Source organism: Diabrotica virgifera, chromosome 9 (assembly GCF_917563875.1).
Source record: "Diabrotica virgifera virgifera chromosome 9, PGI_DIABVI_V3a".
Classification (NCBI taxonomy): Eukaryota; Metazoa; Arthropoda; class Insecta; order Coleoptera; family Chrysomelidae; genus Diabrotica; species Diabrotica virgifera.
In genome coordinates, this window is record NC_065451.1 from 39,947,458 (window position 1) to 39,966,255 (window position 18,798).

The window sequence follows — 18,798 nt, forward strand, 5'->3', positions numbered from 1 at the left end:
GTGTGATATGTTAGAAAAAAAACTTTGTGTATTGAGTGCCAAAAGGGCAGAAGGGTGAGAAGAGGGGGGGAGAAGGCACGCCATGTGTCGATTGCTGCAATCAACACCCGGTGTTACCCCCCCTACTTCGAAGATTTCGACGCAAATCGGCACCATCTGACATCGGTGCGAAACTGCGCAGAAATCTTGGAAAATTACTGACTGATTCCACTAATAAAAAGATGAACTCCATGCATGTTTCCCCCTTGTATTTACCCCCTAACCTATCATTGGAGACCCAAAATTTGTCCAGGTCCTGCAGAAACCTGGAACAAATGCAGTCTACCGCGACAGGGAGCACACAAGAGCCAGAAACAAGCAGTGCCCACAAAACGACCAAAACACTGGCGTATATATAAACAACAAAAAAAAGAGTTAATATATATATATATGGATTTAAAAAGTTAGTATATTTACGAATTTGAAGTTGTAAAAAATGTGAAAATTAGTACAAAATTATTAAAAACGTTTAGATTTAGTGTCAAAACGGCGTTATCAATTCGCAAAATATTATTTAAATGCGTACAAACATAAAAAATAATTAAAAAATGAGCGAAAATTAATGTAAGTCAAAAATATATATCAAAATTAGTGGAAATGACGTAGAATATAATATTCGTTGTATAAATATAAATGATAGACAATAAAAGTAGTTAAAAAAAATATGACGCAATATCATGTAACATGTGATACTCAAAATGCTGCGTAATTAGATACGCATAAAAATATTAAAAATGATACGTAGTAATATCAAATTTAAAATTCAACCCCTATACTAGACCAAATATGCAAAACAAAAGATACTACTGTTGTGATGATTATTTGAACATTTAGTTATTTAATACCACAAAATTAATTTTTTTTTCGTAAAAATATTGAAAAATAAGTATAAAAAAGTTACAAATTAATTAGATTCTAGAACACAACACAAAAATAGTTAGTAGAAACAAAACTCACGTATTGGTTGAAGAAGCGGTCGTGGCTGGCGCCATGTGACTTCCGATCGCAGTCCCTGGAATCTTCCACCATCCATCAGCTTACCGGTGCCTGCGGCCCGTACGCTCTGCTAGGCGCGATCTCCCTAGTAGGCCCATACGCTCTCCAAGGGGTCGTCTGTCCGGAATTCCATGCTTTCAGGATTCTAATCGGCTTCGGATCGGCAGGAAACAGCGTTTTCACCAGGCAGGAACCAGAACCGGCATCTCTAGGTCTTGGGTACAACCAAACCACGTTATGGGCGCCATGTCATCTGGGGGTGTAAAAATATGGCTTGAAATAGTTAGGAAGCCTACCTCCAAGATGCTCTCCATTCCTGTAGTCGTAGGAAAGGTTGTGCTGTGTCCTAGGTGAGAGGTTAGTGTTTTTAGGACTTCCTCTCGTAGGATGCCTTTCTAGGCGTATCTTTTGTAATGTCTTGCTTTCAATCTGGCACCCTGAAAGGCAAGAGGGTTCTAGGTGGTTGAATAATAATAAGCACAGTTGAAGTTGGATGAAATCAGCAGCACAGGATCTCTATACACGAGGCATTTCGCCTGTGAAACGGCCAAAGGCCGAGGTGGAGGCCGAAGCCCCAGCTCGTAAGAGCGCTCAATACGACGATGTAGAAGGCGAAGTAAGAGAGCGAATTACAACATTCGCTTTAATTTATACCTTCCGAGGCATTAAAATAAGACGCAATAAGAACAGCAAAGCAAAACCGACCAATCAGGAAGCTTCCTGGCTGGTGGGCGGAAGCTAAAGAAAATCAAACGCGGAGATATACGCGGTTTGATAACCATCAATGTGTTAATATGTATGTTAGATACATTTTTCTTAACTACGTTCACAAATTTTTCGTAACAGGTTATGTCACTAAACCTAAACTTGGTTGGCAAATAATACCCAATGATATTAAACATCGTCCTGTTGCGGTATTGTGTACTAGGGCTATCCGAAAGAAAATATATGGTATTTATCAAATGCGTAGAAAAACGTTCTAAAATCGGAATTAAGTGAGCAGCAATTCCTTTGGCATCATGCCTAAGACTCGGAGATATAGTGCAAAATGAGCTTACCCGATCCGTGCTGTAAGCAACACCTGTATGCAATGTAATTTGCTTCCTTGATGCGCCAAAATGAACCGACTGTGCTTCGGAGGAATATTTGCATGAATAGTTTTCCGAAAATTCAATATGAAGAAGCAATTCGGACTCATTAAGTGACTTTTTGATTGTTGATAATGTTCTGTGCTGATGGTAGATATTTCCGACGTGTAGCATGTATTTTGGAAGAAGCAAGAACACCTCCTGGACAAGATTGTAGTGAGATATTGTAATATCTTCTTTCAAAGTTATCTGCACAATAATCGTCTTACCAGTCTTACTACTACCTCGGGATTTTTTTTTAGTACACCACTTCTGATATTGACATTGGCTGTTGGCATTAAATTTATTTACTCGAACTTGAATTTCCTTGAACGAACCAAGGGGTCGTCTGTCGGAATTCCATGCTTTCAGGATTCTAATCGGTTTCGGAACAACAGGAAACAGCGTTTTCACCAGGCAGGAACCAGAACCGGCATCTCAAGGTCTTGGGTACAACCAAACCACGTTATGGGCGCCATGTCATCTGGGGGTGTAAAAAGTTGGCTTAAAATAAGTAGAGAAGCCCACCTCCAAGATGCTCTCCATTCCAGTCATCGTTGGAAAGGTTGTGCTGTGTCCTAGGTGAGAGGTTCGTGTTTTAGAACTTCCTCTCGTAGGATGCCTTTCTAGGCGTATCTTTTGCTATATATCTGCTTCAGTCTAGCACCCTGAAAAGCTAAGAGGGTTCTAGGTGGTTGAAAATAAGCACAGTTGTAGGTTGGTGAAAAGCAGCAGCACAGATTCTAGTAGACACGAGGCATGTCGCCTGTAAAACGGCCAAAGGCCGAGGAAGAGGCCGAAGCCCCAGCTCGTAAGAGCGCTCAATACGACGAAGACGTAGGCGAAGTAAGAGAGCGAACAAAGGAGTTCGCTTTATTATATACCTTCCGAGGTATAAAAATAAGACGCAATAAAAATCGCAAAGCAAAACCGACCAATCAGGAAGCTTCCTGGCTGGTGGGCGGAGGCTAAGAAAAATCAAACGCGAAGATATACGCGGTTTGATGACATAATACACTCTTTCCCGCACACAGACGACTGTTATCATCATTTTCGAAAAATTGTATAACATCTCTTTTCACAGAATTTATCTTTATATTAGCTCTCTTTTTTGCGACTTGGCAATGACGTGCTTAGATATTGCGACATATTAAGCTTACATGTTACTCCATATTTTTTAAGAATGCCTCCTACTACTTCATCAAATACTTGGTTTGAACAATGACCTTTAATACTCTTGAAATTTGCATTTAACTGCTGCTTTAGACACTCTCCAAACACTAACTCCTTTTTGATACTGTTGGTAACTACAACTTCAACCTTTTCAAGAGTAACGTTGATTTTTGTATTTTGAGTCAAATCTGGCAAAGGACATTCTTCCATATTAGTTTTGTCATTTGGACTTCTATATTATGCTGCAGTTTTTTCTTTCAATGCCCTGGATCGTAGCTTCCTATTCTCATTTTTAAGCCTTTCTCATTTTAAATAGTTGTTTGCTATAACATTTTCTTGTAATACTTACTGAGATATATTTTCTGATGCTCCCAAGCCTGATTATAGCCTTTCAGAGCTAAATATTGCTCCGCGATTGCTCGGTGCATTTGGGCATGATTAATTTTTTCCGTTCGTTGTTCGTAACGTTCTGCTATGCTTTTGTACTCCCTAATGGCATTTTTGTTGTCCACTTTTCTTGTACTCCTGTGCTAATTTTAAACACGTCTCCAAGAGTGCATTGTCTTCATTCTCTTTTGCTTCTTTTTGTTGTAACTCCTAAAGAGCGTAGTATATACCAATCAGTAAATTCTCAAAGCAAAAGAAAAATTTTATGAAAGTTTAATGTGAAAGACATATTATGAACGTGGATAAGCAGAAAACGTCCTATCCACAGATTTTCAAAAATTAGATTTTAATTCGCGATGTTAAGTCACAAGGACGACCTCTCGTGGATTTCGACTGAACTAGTTTTAAGGTGTTTTCTTCATACTTCTCTTCATGTTAATTCAGAAAATTAAAAACACACTACTCAACGGCCCCCAGCATGTTATTAAACGGTCGTAGAAAAATTAATATTACAGATTAAATAGTTGTTTGCTATAACATTTTGTTGTAATACTTCCTGAGATATGATGCTCCCAAGCCTGATTATAGCCTGTCAGAGCTAAATATTGCTCCACGATTACCCGGTGCATTTGGGCATGATTAATTTTTTCCTTTCGTTGTTCGTAACGTTCTGCTATGCTTTTATACTCCCTAATGGCATTTTTTTGTTGTCCACTTTTCTTGTACTTTTGCTAATTTTAAACACGTTGTCTCCAAGAGTGCATCGTCTTCATTCTCTTTTGCTTCTTTTTTGTCTTGTTTAAGTCCTAAAGAGCGTAATATATGTGTTACATCTTTAAAAATCCAGAAAACTCTTGTCAACCGCAATTTGTCCAGTGAAAGAACCAGCTTTTATGAGTATATTAAAGTATGAGAGTAGAAAAAAATAATTGTCACATACCTTAATAAAAATTGTTATTCTTAATAACATCTATTAATTGCGAATAAAATATTCTTGCAATCTTTGCAATTGCTGGTAGTCCATCTGCTGGATAGACTGCTGGATAGTTTTTAACCTTCTCTTTCATTTTTTCAATTACAAATGTTTGTGCCTTGTTTGTTTCCATCGTTTTTTTTTTTAATTTCTCCTTTAGCTTTTTAATTTTTGCTTGAGCTTTCGTAAACTAAAAAATATATAGTATAATATAATATAATATGAAGACTACAGGGAAAAACAAGATGTGTCAAAATTTTATACAACCGAGAAAAACGCATTTTTAACTTCAAAATCACAATGTGTCTTACGTTGAAACGTATAAAAAAAACTCGAGGGAGTCCAAATTGCTCCATAAAAACACATGAATGGCATTGTACTGTTTTTATTCAGAAAAATGTGTTACACTCTTTAAAAATCCAGAAAATTATTGTCAACCGCAATTTGTCCATTGAAAGAACCAGCTTTTATAAATATATTAAAGTATGAGAGCAGAAAAAAATAATTATTTGTTATTCTTAATAACATCTATTAATTGCGAATAAAATATGCTTGCTATCTTTGCAATTGCTGGTAGTCCATCTTTACTGCTGGATAGTGTATTATAAAGAATCATGAAATTATGTCGTTTAGGCTTGTGAAGCTATACAAGCACCTACATATTAAAATTTTTTTGATTTATATATGTACGTACCCCTTCAAATAAAAAATGACTGCGCTCATGTGTAGATAGTCAAACTGCAGTTGACCAGTCAAGTCGTTCATTTCTTTCTTAATCCGACACCGTTGTAAGCGCACCGAATTACTATATTGTGGTTTAGTGCTTAGTTTACTCTGAAATGCTGTTTTAAAATGGTTGCTCGAGTAATATTATATATTCGTATTATTAATGACATCAAATGATAATGTGGAGTAATGCTTTAACATCACTAGAGCATACATTGGAGAAAGTTCAAAAATTTCATTATTTTTTATTTTGTCAACTCCGATGTGTACAATGGCAGAATTTAATAATTCGATGCTACTGTTTGTTGGAATGCGCTTGAACTTAAGTTTTTTAAATACACATTTTAACTGGCTTTTGTTTTCTTTTTCCAAATAAAATGTTAGGTTCACATTTTCTGAATTAAGAGACTGGGTCATTCTCATAAAATAACGAAAACTGAGTATTACATTGGAAAGTTTACAAATAAATTACTTTTATAATGTATTTGGTGCAAATATACGAATTATATTAAAATTATTTAAAAAAAATATGTACCACTCATATTTAAAAAAAAAATGACACGGTCATGAGATTTGTCAAACACAGTAATGTACAGATGACATGGCAATGTTAAATTGGTGTCATAATAATGTCCAAAGATAATAAAATTTGGAAATGTGCGATTTGTTGCCCTTTAAGAACTGATTTTTTTCCCAATATTATTAGCAGCAAGTATTTTTTCACTAAGTCACAAAAACTACAAACATATTAAAACAAGTGTCCTGTTTATTAATACAAAAAACTAAAAATCATAATTCAATCAAATACTTAAAAATAAAAATTGCACATAAAACATTAAATATGTAGAATAAAATTAAACCAATTCGTCTATAATTTTAGACTCCGGAACAAAAAAGAGTCGGGCAGAGCGTTACACAGGTGGTTTGGACAGTTTACACAAAATTTCAGTACATGGAATAAATTGGATGTCACGCTTTTTGGCCAAGAAAAATCACCACCTTTTCTGTCCATAAATTGAATTTCCAAACACTTACGCTTCAGAGATAAAACTACTCTCGGATACCAGAAATCATTAACAGAACAGTTAATCGAGTGTAGACACAAGAATGATATTCCCCGATCAATGAAATTTGTGTACATACCAAGCACCTATCATACCCTCTGCGGAAGGCTATTAATCTGAAGTCCCCCATCATGAATGAACAAGATGAGAGTCTCAGAGGGAATTGAAGGAAATGTCGGCAGCGGAAGCCGCCAGACGTCACAGCAGCTGTCACTAGATGACAGGATGACAGTGTCACCAACTTGATGGGTGTATGGGGGAAAGACTACTTTATTATTTATTAAACATCCAGTGATGACCTTAAAATAAAAAAAATGTTAATACCAATAATTAAAATCACTTGTAATAGTATATTGTAATGTAGGCAATACGGTAATATAATATACGACTCGTTCCCGCGACTAATCGGCTGATGGCAACGGAATATCAACCCAGAACAGATCCCATCTCTATACTAGTTGTTACCAACTTTGTATTGTCATCATTGTCCCGTCTGTCATTGTCATATGTTTTTTATTTATTTTATTTCCTGGATGAACATGAACGTGTATATTATAAAAAGTTATTATAAATATAAAAGAAAAATATGGAGACAAGAAGGTATGCAAAAATGTGTGAATGGCTTACCTGTAAAATGTAGGTACAGGAAATCGACTCGGAGAGAAAGCCACAGCTGTTCGTTTTTCATCCTTATATGACCTAGGAAGCTGTTCATGAATGACTTGCAGGCAAAAAGGTTTTTCAATTGCTTCAGAATCCTAGGACGGATCTTTGGTTCCCGTGGATGGAAATTATCGCTGAGCTGGTGGACATCTTTATCAAATCTTTATTCGTTTAAGTGATATAGCCTGGGTAAATAGTCTGGGACACCCAGTATAGTTTAAACTAACCGTATATATTTGCCGTTCTCCGCACATCCATCTTCTTTCAACTTCTTCTAATTGTCACAACTTAAGAATGTCCTGTGGAGGAGGCCTATCAGCTGGTTCCTTTTCTCTCATCCATTCGATTATCTTTTTAAGAAAGTCAGGCATTGCTAAAAGTTAGTAAATGAAGGTATTTGCACAGTGTGTCCAATTAAGTCTTCATCATAAATACGAAAAACTTTTATTTTTAGTTTTATCAAAAAAAATTACTGTGCATAGAAAGTTCTAAACGAGCTAAAACCTAGAATGCAAAAAACATCTGTTTCTCTGTGCGACTAGGATTACTCCTGTTTGTCTGCCTCTTATTCTGTTTCAGTTGTTGTCTGTTTTCCATTGTTATTACTTGGTCTATTCATTCCGATGATGGATTTATGAGTCCACCAAATGATAAATGTTGTACCCAAGATGGTGCAGAATAATTATGAAACCTGCAGTATACATCAACCCATCTGTTTCGGTTTCTTTTGTTATATTGGCTTGAATATGTGACAAGTCTGAAGTACTGCTACTTTGACTTTGGAAATCCATGAACAAAGTATCTACACTTGTGGATACTTCAGGTAGCAACATCTTCGAATTTCTCTGCATTTCAGGTAGCAACAGTTTATCTTTGCTTGTCGAAAAGCTTTTGCAATGATATTGGTTCACATCCGGCTTGAAGTTTCATCTGGGGGTGTAAAAAGTTGGCTTATAATAAGAAGTAAAGCCCACCTCCATGATGCTCTCCATTCCAGTCATCGTTGGAAAGGTTGTGCTGTGTCCTAGGTGAGAGGTTCGTGTTTTAGAACTTCCTCTCGTAGGATGCCTTTCTAGGCGTATCTTTTGCTATGTATCTGCTTCAATCTGGCACCCTGAAAGGTTAAGAGGGTTCTAGGTGGTTGAAATAAGCACAGTTGGTTGTTGATGAAAAGTAGCAGCACAGATTCTAGTTTACTCGAGGCATTTCGCCTGTAAAACGGCCAAAGGCCGAGGAAGAGGCCGAATCCCCAGCTCGTAAGAGCGCTCAATACGCCGAAGAAGTAGGCGAAGTAAGAGAGCGAACAAAGGAGTTCGCTTTATTATGTACCTTTTCGAGGTATGAAAATAAGACACAATAAAATTCGTAAGCGCAAACCGACCAATCAGGAAGCTTCCTGGCTGGTGGGCGGAGGCTAAGCAAAATCAAACGCTTAGTTATGCGCGGTTTGATGACAGAAGCATGGCCTATTTAACACTAGGAGCCTGTTAGGCACCTGCCTCGGGCCCGCATTTTAAAAACAAAATAAATTTTTAAATTTGTTAACTGTGGTCTTAGAACGATTAAAAAACTTGATATTAATATTAACTAAGTAACTTAATTGACTGAATTAACTAATATTATTATTAAATTATATTTAGGGGGCCGAAAATTATGTAGTGCCTCGGGCCTGATTTGAAGTAAAATGGGCTCTGGCTCGAAGGACTAGTGGACTGTAGACACTGGTATTGATTGATTGTGATGTACATACACTGTTACCAAATTTATTGACTAATTAAAAAAACAACATCAATCTTAATAATTTTGTATAAAATACTTGTCAAATATAAATGAATATAAGGTTTTCTACTTTATTATCTATCTATTATAAAACTTATCTTTCTTTATAAAATTTTGTATATATTTTCTTTTTATAAAATAATCAAAAGAAAAGAAAAAAAGGAAACTCTTACGTTTTCGTAGTTTTCCAGGGTTTTTTCTAGTAATACAAGTGATGAACATTAACTTACTGGAAACTAGCGTCATTTACTAAGACGCTTTCACTGAAGAAACTGTTTTTTATATTCTTTTCTTCCAATATTTTTACTGGCTGCGCCAAATAAATAATTTGTTTCGACGTGTTCTGTTTGTAATACCTTTATTTGTCAAACTAATCTACTTTACAATATTGTAAATACTTAATGTAGATTGAACACTAAAGCCGAATTATAAAGTTTATAAGTTGCGTGATCGAACGTTCAAAAATACTAAGACGACTACCTGTCTTTTCATGGGTATTTATATATACCCCTTGATAGGAAATGTCCTTTTGTTCTAGAATATGGAAATGTTCTTTTACGATGCGAAGAATGCGTCGTTGTACAATATGTAGTAAACAGGAAAGTTCCGATTGAAGTGGCTACTTAACTTGATTCTGAATCAGAAGCCTCCAATTACTAACCGTACCAAAATTCATAAACTTCAAACGACTTTTCATTTTTTTTCAGTAGTGACGATTTTTCCATTCAAATAGGTTCACTAATATCGTTTTTGCCAAACTGCATGAAATAAAATAATATGTATTTATTTATTTATTATATAAACGACAGGAAATAAATGTGTTGAACAGTTGTGTTACATCGTCCTATTTATTCACCTGGAATTGATAGTTTTAAAAAAATTGAATTCGGTAGACACCAAGATAATCATTGGAAAACCTCGTATATCCATATCGGACCATAATTATATTTAACGCCAGATGCGTAATAATGTGGCAGACCATCCTACTACTTAAACCAACAAGTAGAGTCGAACAGTAAATCAACAGGTTCCGATGAAGAAGTGCCAGGTTCCATGGGTCCAGAAGTGGTTGTTGAACAACTTGCTTCAGCATCCACGTAACCTGTAACTACAGAACCCGCAGAACTTTGACAACCTGATAGTGCTTCGTGTATGAGTTCAAAACCCAAAAATGGACCACTATCATCAGAAGAAACTAAAGAAGTTTCCTCTATTATCGTAGATGAATCTTGGTGTTCCCTCGATTCATCTACCACATCAGAGGAAATTTCATCGGTGATTTCAAATTGTTGGGTGTAATGCGTGGAAGCCAATTTAGATGGGGGACTTACTGATATATCGCTGACATTGCGAATGCCAGCAAATATATCGGATTGTCTTTACAAAAACGACGAGGACGGCGCTCGTGACGACGTGGACGGCCCTCATGACGACGTGGACGGCCCTCGTGACGACGAAGCGACATCCTGGCCTTCTAACAAACCTTCATCTTCATCATATTCAACTTGCCCAGGCTCACGTTTACATTTTGACAGTTTGATGTCTAACAAATGAACGTCAGCATGAAGAAGTTTAAATACTTTGGTTACCCTCTTTGCTAAGTTCTTCTTACCGTACTTGTTGCCCACATCCCGTTCTAGAATGAAATGTTTAATTAGCGGATGAGTCTGTACGTTTTGGTGGATTTGATGATAGTCATAATAGGTTAAATTATTATGCTCATCACATCCCCCAAAAACGATGCTCGCAAAGATTTTATTAAAAAAATCTCCGAGTGTAGACAAGAATGATATTCCCCGATCAATGAAATTTGTGTACATACCAAGCACCTATCATACCCTCTGCGGAAGGCTATTAATCTGAACTCCCCCATCATGAATGAACAAGATGAGAGTCTCAGAGGGAATTGAAGGAAATGTCAGCAGCGGAAGCCGCCAGACGTCACAGCAGCTGTCACTAGATGACAGGATGACAGTGTCACCAACTTGATGGGTGTATGGGGGAAAGACTACTTTATTATTTATTAAACATCCAGTGATGACCTTAAAATAAAAAAAGTGTTAATACCAATAATTAAAATCACTTGTGATAGTATATTGTAATGTAGCCAATACGATAATACGGTAATATAATATACGACTCGTTCCCGCGACTAATCGGCTGATGGCAACGGAATATCAACCCAGAACAGATCCCATCTCTATACTAGTTGTTACCAACTTTGTATTGTCACCATTGTCCCGTCTGTCATTGTCATATGTTTTTTATTTATTTTATTTCCTGGATGAACATGAACGTGTATATTATAAAAAGTTATTATAAATATAAAAGAAAAATATGGAGACAAGAAGGTATGCAAAATTGTGTGAATGGCTTACCTGTAAAATGTAGGTACAGGAAATCGACTCGTTGGAGAGAAAGCCACAGCTGTTCGTTTTTCATCCTTATATGTCCTAGGAAGCTGTTCATGAATGTCTTGCAGGCAAAAAGGTTTTTCAATTGCTTCAGAATCCTAGGACGGATCTTTGGTTCCCGTGGATGGAAATTATCGCTGAGCTGGTGGACATCTTTATCAAATCTTTATTCAAGTGATATAGCCTGGGTAAATAGTCTGGGACACCCAGTATAGTTTACACTAACCGTATATATTTGCCGTTCTCCGCACATCCATCTTCTTTCAACTTCTTCTAATTGTCACAACTTAAGAATGTCCTGTGGAGAAGGCCTATCAGCTGGTTCCTTTTTGTCTCATCCATTCGATTATCTTTTTTAAAAAAGTCTGGCATTGCTAAAAATTAGTAAATGAAGGTATTTGCACAGTGTGTCCAATTAAGTCTTCACCATAAATACGGAAAACTTTTATTTTTAGTTTTAGCAAAAAAAATTACTGTGCGTAGAAAGTTCTAAACGAGCTAAAACCTAGAATGCAAAAAACATCTGCTTCTCTGTGCGACTAGCATTACTCCTGTTTGTTTGCCTCTTATTCTGTTTCAGTTGTTGTCTGTTTTCCATTGTTATTACTTGGTTTATTCATTCCGATGATGGATTTATGAGTCCACCAAATGATAAATGTTGTACCCAAGATGGTGCAGAATAATTATGAAACCTGCAGTATACATCAACCCATCTGTTTCGGTTTCTTTTGTTATATTGGCTTGAATATGTGACAAGTCTGAACTACTGCTACGTTGACTTTGGAAATCCATGAACAAAGTATCTACACTTGTGGATACTTCAGGTAGCAACATCTTCGTATTTCTCTGCATTTCAGGTAGCAACAGTTTATCTTTGCTTGTCGAAAAGCTTTTGCAATGATATTGGTTCACATCCGGCTTGAAGTTTCATCTGGGGGTGTAAAAAGTGTTTTATTTTATTTTGTGGAACCCCTTCACACAGGGTTTTCGGATATATTATGGAATTTTCTATGGTTGCAGGTACCCCTACGGAGAAGTAGGATTTGTCCCGTCCAGATCTAACTAAGTCATTGCAGTACATTTGGCTGATTGTCTCAAGTAGTTCCTGTTTGAAGGGATGTCTCTCTTCAAAAGAATCGGTTGGCATGTTCAGCAAATACTTGAATTGGTCGTTGTTAAGGAACGATGGTAATATGAAGAGTTGCAGAAGATTACATGTTTTATGGAACATTTCCACATAAATGTAATCACTTAGATGGACTATATTGCAAGTATTGATTAAATCAATAGATAATGTGGAGTAATGTTTCAAAAACAATACTACGGCATACATTGGAGAGAGTTCATAAATTTGTAATTTTTTGATTTTGTCAACTCCGATGTGGAAAATTGCTGAATTTAGTAAGTCTATTGTACTATTTGTTGGAATGCCACTGTAATTGTCATCTGGGGGTGTAAAAAGTTGGCTTAAAATAAGTAGAGAAGCCCACCTCCAAGATGCTCTCCATTCCAGTCATCGTTGGAAAGGTTGTGCTGTGTCCTAGGTGAGAGGTTCGTGTTTTAGAACTTCCTCTCGTAGGATGCCTTTCTAGGCGTATCTTTTGCTATATATCTGCTTCAGTCTAGCACCCTGAAAAGCTAAGAGGGTTCTAGGTGGTTGAAAATAAGCACAGTTGTAGGTTGGTGAAAAGCAGCAGCACAGATTCTAGTAGACACGAGGCATTTCGCCTGTAAAACTTCCAAAGGCCGAAGCCCCAGCTCGTAAGAGCGCTCAATACGACGAAGACGTAGGCGAAGTAAGAGAGCGAACAAGCAAGCAAGCATTGTTTTGCCGCTATCGCTGTATCGTCCGCATAAAGGCCTAGCATAGTACCGTGTGATCTTGGTATATCTGCAGTGAATATTGAATACAACAAGGGTGACAATACTGCTCCCTGTGGCACCCCCGCTTCTGGAGTTCCAAGTTCCGACAGGACTTGTCCTATCCGAACTCTGAATCTCCTGCCGCTCAGGTACGAAGAGATCAGCCTCGTCATTGCCTCACCGTATCCATATTCTCGCATTTTGTATATTAGGCCCTTATGCCAGACTCTGTCGAAGGCTTTGCTTACATCCAGGAATGCTGTCCCTATGTATTGCTTATCATTTAGTCCAGCTGCTATGTACTCTGTTATTCTGAGTACTTGTAGCTCGTTGGAGTGTTCTGCTCTGAATCCGAACTGGGCTTCTGGGATGATTTCTAGCCTGTTCGTTTCGGCTTATAAGCGGCTTAGGATTATTCTTTCCATTATCTTACTGATTGCTGGAAGCAAGCTTATCGGCCTGTAGTTTTGCGGAAATGTGCTATCTTTGCCAGGTTTTGGTATCATTATGACATGGGCTTCTTTCCATCGATTCGGGAATTTTTTGAATCTTAGTATGCCATTTATTATATTCGTTAGGTATACTATAGCTCTCGCAGGTAGATATTTTAAAGCTCTGTTCGTAATGTTCTCTGGGCCTGGTGCTTTTTTTGGTGAGCACTTTTTGATATGTACATTTATCTCCGCTGGTGATGTTGGTGGGATATCTTCTTCTGGTTCGTCTGGCCTGTTTCTTTGGTTTTCTACTTCTTCTATGAAGTCCACGTCCTCTTCTTGACGGTAATTTAGCCTACATTCTCTTTCAAGGGTGGACTTCATTACTTCTGCTTTTTCGTCTATAGTATACACTATGCCGTTTTGTCCGTGTAGTGGTGGGATGGGTTTTTTGTCGTTGCGTAGTATTCTTTGTAGTTTCCAAATGTTTTTCATATTTGGTGTTCCTTCATCCATCTCTTGTATGTAGTTATTCCACGTTTCGCTTCGATGTTCGTTTAGTGCGGTTTTGACTTCTCTTATTAGTCTGTTTGCTTTGTTTTTGTCTGCTTGTTGTCCTGTTCTTCTGGCTCTTTGTCTGGCTCTCTTCTTTTCCCGAATCATGTCTTTTATTTCTCGAGTAATATTTTTGAACCTTCCTGTATGTATTTCGATTTCTTCCTCTGTTGTGCTGTTTCTTAGTGCCTCTTGAATTATTCTTTCCAACTCTAGGACTTTTTCTTCGATGTCTCTCGGACTATTTATTATTGGAACGGTGTTTATCCCTTGGCTAACTAGTCGTTTGAAATTTGTCCATTTTGTCCTCTTTTTTGTTCTTTTTGTGACGGTTTCTTCTTCCCACGTTCCTAGTTCTAGTAGTATTGGGTTGTGGCCTGCTGTGCCTTCATTTATTGTTTGTAGTTCTGTTTGCATGTCTATGTTTCTTGCCACTACTATATCTATGTGTGTTGGAAGTCCGTTTGTTGGATAATTGGTCGGTTCAATTGTTCCCATTGCCTCTATGTCATCTCTGTTTTCCATATATTGATTAAGTATTCGTCCGTTTCTGTTCGTAGCTCTGTCGTTCCAGTTAGGGGATCTTGCGTTTAGGTCTCCTATTATTATTGCAGGTTCGTCGATATCGAGGAACGCGTTCAGGTCGTCGTTTGACAGTGGGTCTAGTGGTCTTACGTATGCAGAGGTAATCCTGATTTCTCCCTGTTCCATTTGTATCCTCACTGTAGTGGCTTCCATATTCACTAATTGTGGTGTTGGTATCCTAGTATGTTTTATACCTCTTTTTACTAGGATAGCTGTGCCACCCGATCTTCCTGTATTGTCGTTCCTATAGACGTCGTAGCCTGGAAACTTCAAGTTGATGATGTTGGTAATTTTTGTTTCTTGTAGAGCTACTACGTCCATTTCGTACCTGTTGACCAGTTCGTCCAAGATGTTCTGGTTGGTCCTTATTCCTCCTGAATTCCAAGAACCTATCCTCAAGTATCCCCTATTGCTTGTGTTTAGTTCAGCGCTAACTTCATTTCGCTGTTCGCTTTATAAACTAGTGACGTCTTTCAGCATTTCTGTTAGGTCTGTTTGTTGTAATAGTGACGCTGTCACTATGTTTTCTGTCGTCTTTTTCGTCGCTTGTGCGTACAAAGTTCCGTTTATTCTTTCGTTTCTTTGTGGTATGTTTGTTGCTTGTTGTCTCTGTTGTTGGTTTCTTTGTTGCCAAGTTGGGTACCGTGGGCAGCCTCTGAAGTTAGCTGGGTGCTGTCCTTGGCAATTAGCGCATGTTGCCTTCACTTCTTTGGGTCTTTTGCATACTTTGCTTATGTGGTCATCTCCGCATTTCACGCATCTGGGGTCCTTGTGGCAGGCTCATTGCGCATGGTGGTATCCTTGGCAATTGTAGCATTGCGTTGGTCCTGTGGGTTTTCTTAGTTCTTCAACTGTCACTTTCATGTGGCCTATGTTAGTGATTTTCAATGCTTTTTTCAGGTCGTCTTTGTTTATGGTTAATATGAACATTGGTAAGCTTCCTTGGCTTTTTTCCTTGATGTCATATTTTTTACATTCTTTCCTTCTATCTCGTAGTCATCGTGTAAATCTCTTAATATATCTTCTTCTTTTGTATTAGTTGGTAGTCCTCTTACTACTATTTTTTGTTCCTTTATATCCTCATCTAGGGCAAATGCTATCCATTGTATAGGTGTGCTTGTGTTGTATTCCTCTATTATATGTGTCATTTTCCTGTAATCTTCAGGGTTCTTTGCCTGTATCAGCGTTTCTCTGCCACTTCTTGACATCTTGTTTGTAGTGATTACTCCCGCTTTTTGCGCTATCCTCAGGATGTTGTGTGTTCACATACCGGTTGGAGTTTTATTATCGGCGGTTTTCTGTATTTTTTGGTATTTTCTGGTTCATCTTTTTGTTCTTCATCTATTTCCATTGTATTTTCATTTTCGTTGTCCTATTTTTGGTTGTTTTTGGCTTCTGTGGCTGACGTCTTTTTTGGTGGATGCATTGGTTCCATTGGTCCTTTAGGTAAGGTATATTCGTCGTTATCTGGTGTGTGTGGTCTCATAGCATTTTTTGCTAAGGTTTCCCATCTTTCTTTTTCTTTATTTTTGCTCCGTTGTTTTTTGCCACCTTATTTTCTTTAGTGGGTTGGACTTGCTTAGTGGGTGTGGCATCTTTATTTTGTGTGGTAGGCGTGGCCTTTGTATTCTGATTTTCTGCGAGTTGGTCGAATCTCGCTTCCATGCGTTCCATCAAATTTTTGTTTGATTTAACCATGGTAATTTTTAGGTCCTCTATTTGTGACTGGAGTCTCTTAATCTCCTCGTCTCTCAGCTCCACCGTCGCACAGTGGTTCCAAATTCTGAAAACGTGGTCATGAGGCGAAAAAAGGAGCCCCTATTTAGGGATTTTCATGTTTACAGTTGTTTTCTCATACTATCGTAGAGTCCAAATTCGCAGGTATGAGGATCAGACTGGATGTATTCTGGTTCACAACTCAGGTACAAGTAGACCATGTACGTGGTTATTTTGGCCTGCAGAGAAAGTGAAAAAGAACTCGTATATTGAAAACGCTGTAAAACGTTTTGTAGTTTATCAATTTTATCGCTGTAAAGCAGATTCTTCTTTTTTAAGTATGTAGTAATGTAAGATGTAACTTAAATCAACATTTATTAAAAATAAATGCATTAAATTTGTTAATGCATAAATAGTGAAAATATACTTGAAACAATTAAAAATTTGTAAAGATGCATTCCAAAAGTACAAAATTCTGCATAATTCTGCGACTAAAGTTTATTAATCTTCAAATATTTAGTAAGGAGATACAGAATCACTTTGGTTTAGCTGCCTATAACTGCCTATGTATTGCTGGCAGTTGTTTGAATACAAAAGTGGGAAATAACGCATATTACATGATTCTGGCGATTGTTGAGTATGTAAGGGAAGTTGTATATAAGTAATAGGTTCTGAATAATGTACTTCATAAAGAAAATGAATCCGCGGTTGTTCTCGTACCTAGACAGAACTAGGTACGGGATCCTCTTGAGTTTCTCAACCTACTCGCCAAGGGGCCGTGTCTGCAGCCGTGTAGATTACTAAAAAACTACACCCTTTCGAAACACAGTAAGTATCCCGAACGCGAGAGCCCGTTTTTCGATTTTCCGCTTGCTAGTTTATAGCTACAGCGTCCCAGTGAGTCAATTTAAAATACAACTCGCTGAGTCCACTGCATCCAGTAAACTAGCTTTTGCCTCTGTTGTTTTTTGCTTAAAGAATTAGAGGGCTTGGCTCGCTATCCGTGCTTACATTCACGGCTGGTCTAAAAAGACCTGCTAACCAAACTTACTCTTTTTCCCTTTGCTTGCTGCTCTCTGCTGCACGTCTTGCTTCTACGGTGACCGGCACCGTACTAATTATACTTAAGAGAGCGAACAAAGGAGTTCGCTTTATTATATACCTTCCGAGGCATAAAAATAAGACGCAATTAAAATCGAAAAGCAAAACCGACCAATCAGGAAGCTTCCTGGCTGGTGGGCGGAGGCTAAGAAAAATCAAACGCGAAGATATACGCGGTTTGATGACATAATCAAGAGTGCCAAATAAACATTTTAACTTACGTTTGTTGTAATCTTCCAAATAAAATTTTAGGTCAACTTTATCAGAAATAAGGAAATTTTTAATTCGTGATAATAATAAGGGTCTATTCAGGATGTAGTCGCTGGTAAACGGCACATGACGTATGGGTATCTGAAACAAAAGATACATTAGCTACTGAATCCACAGTCTTTTACATTTCACAGATTTAGTGAACCTTCCAGAGAAATATTCTCTTTGAAACCATTAGAACAAAGCAGAGGTGCATCATTTGATGATGATTTAGTTGGTTTTTTTATAAAAACAACTAAAAAATATAAAAAAAAATTGAAAAAATCTAACACATTCGTCAAAGAAAAGCGTGGCGCGTGTTCATTGAATAAACGGTTTTCGCCCCACTCTTTTCTTTAACGAATGGGTTAGATTTTTTCAATTTTTTTTTTATTTTTTGCTTTTTAGTTGATTTTTTTGTTGTCTACATATCTGTACCATTTGGTCAGACGGTGATAACTGCATATTTGGTCATTTTTGGTTTATTGTGCAAAACTAATTAAAACAACATTCTTTTCGTTTAGTCAGAGGCTGCTAAATGCACGACAAATATAATTTGATTGACAACATTGGTTATTCAATGATAAGTGCACATTTTTTTGTTTATGCGTGATTAGATTGTCATAAGTATTCGTATCACACAATGATCAAAATACATTTTTCATTTTTTATGGTCAAATAGTGATAAGTGTTAGCACAAGTCATTTTTTCACAAGTCACAAATAGGTATTTTTGGGAAATTAAGTTTTATTAATTCATTGTTTAGTGCAAGATGACATAAATAATAAGAAGAAGAAATTAAACAAAAAATTCAAATAATTCCAGCTTAGGAAGATTATAAGTGATATATTTTGAGAATAATCATTTGGTCAAAACATGATAATTTTCAATTTTTTCAAATGTCTCTTTTATTTTCAAATTTTTGTTGCGCTTTTTCGTGTTCCTAAACACAAA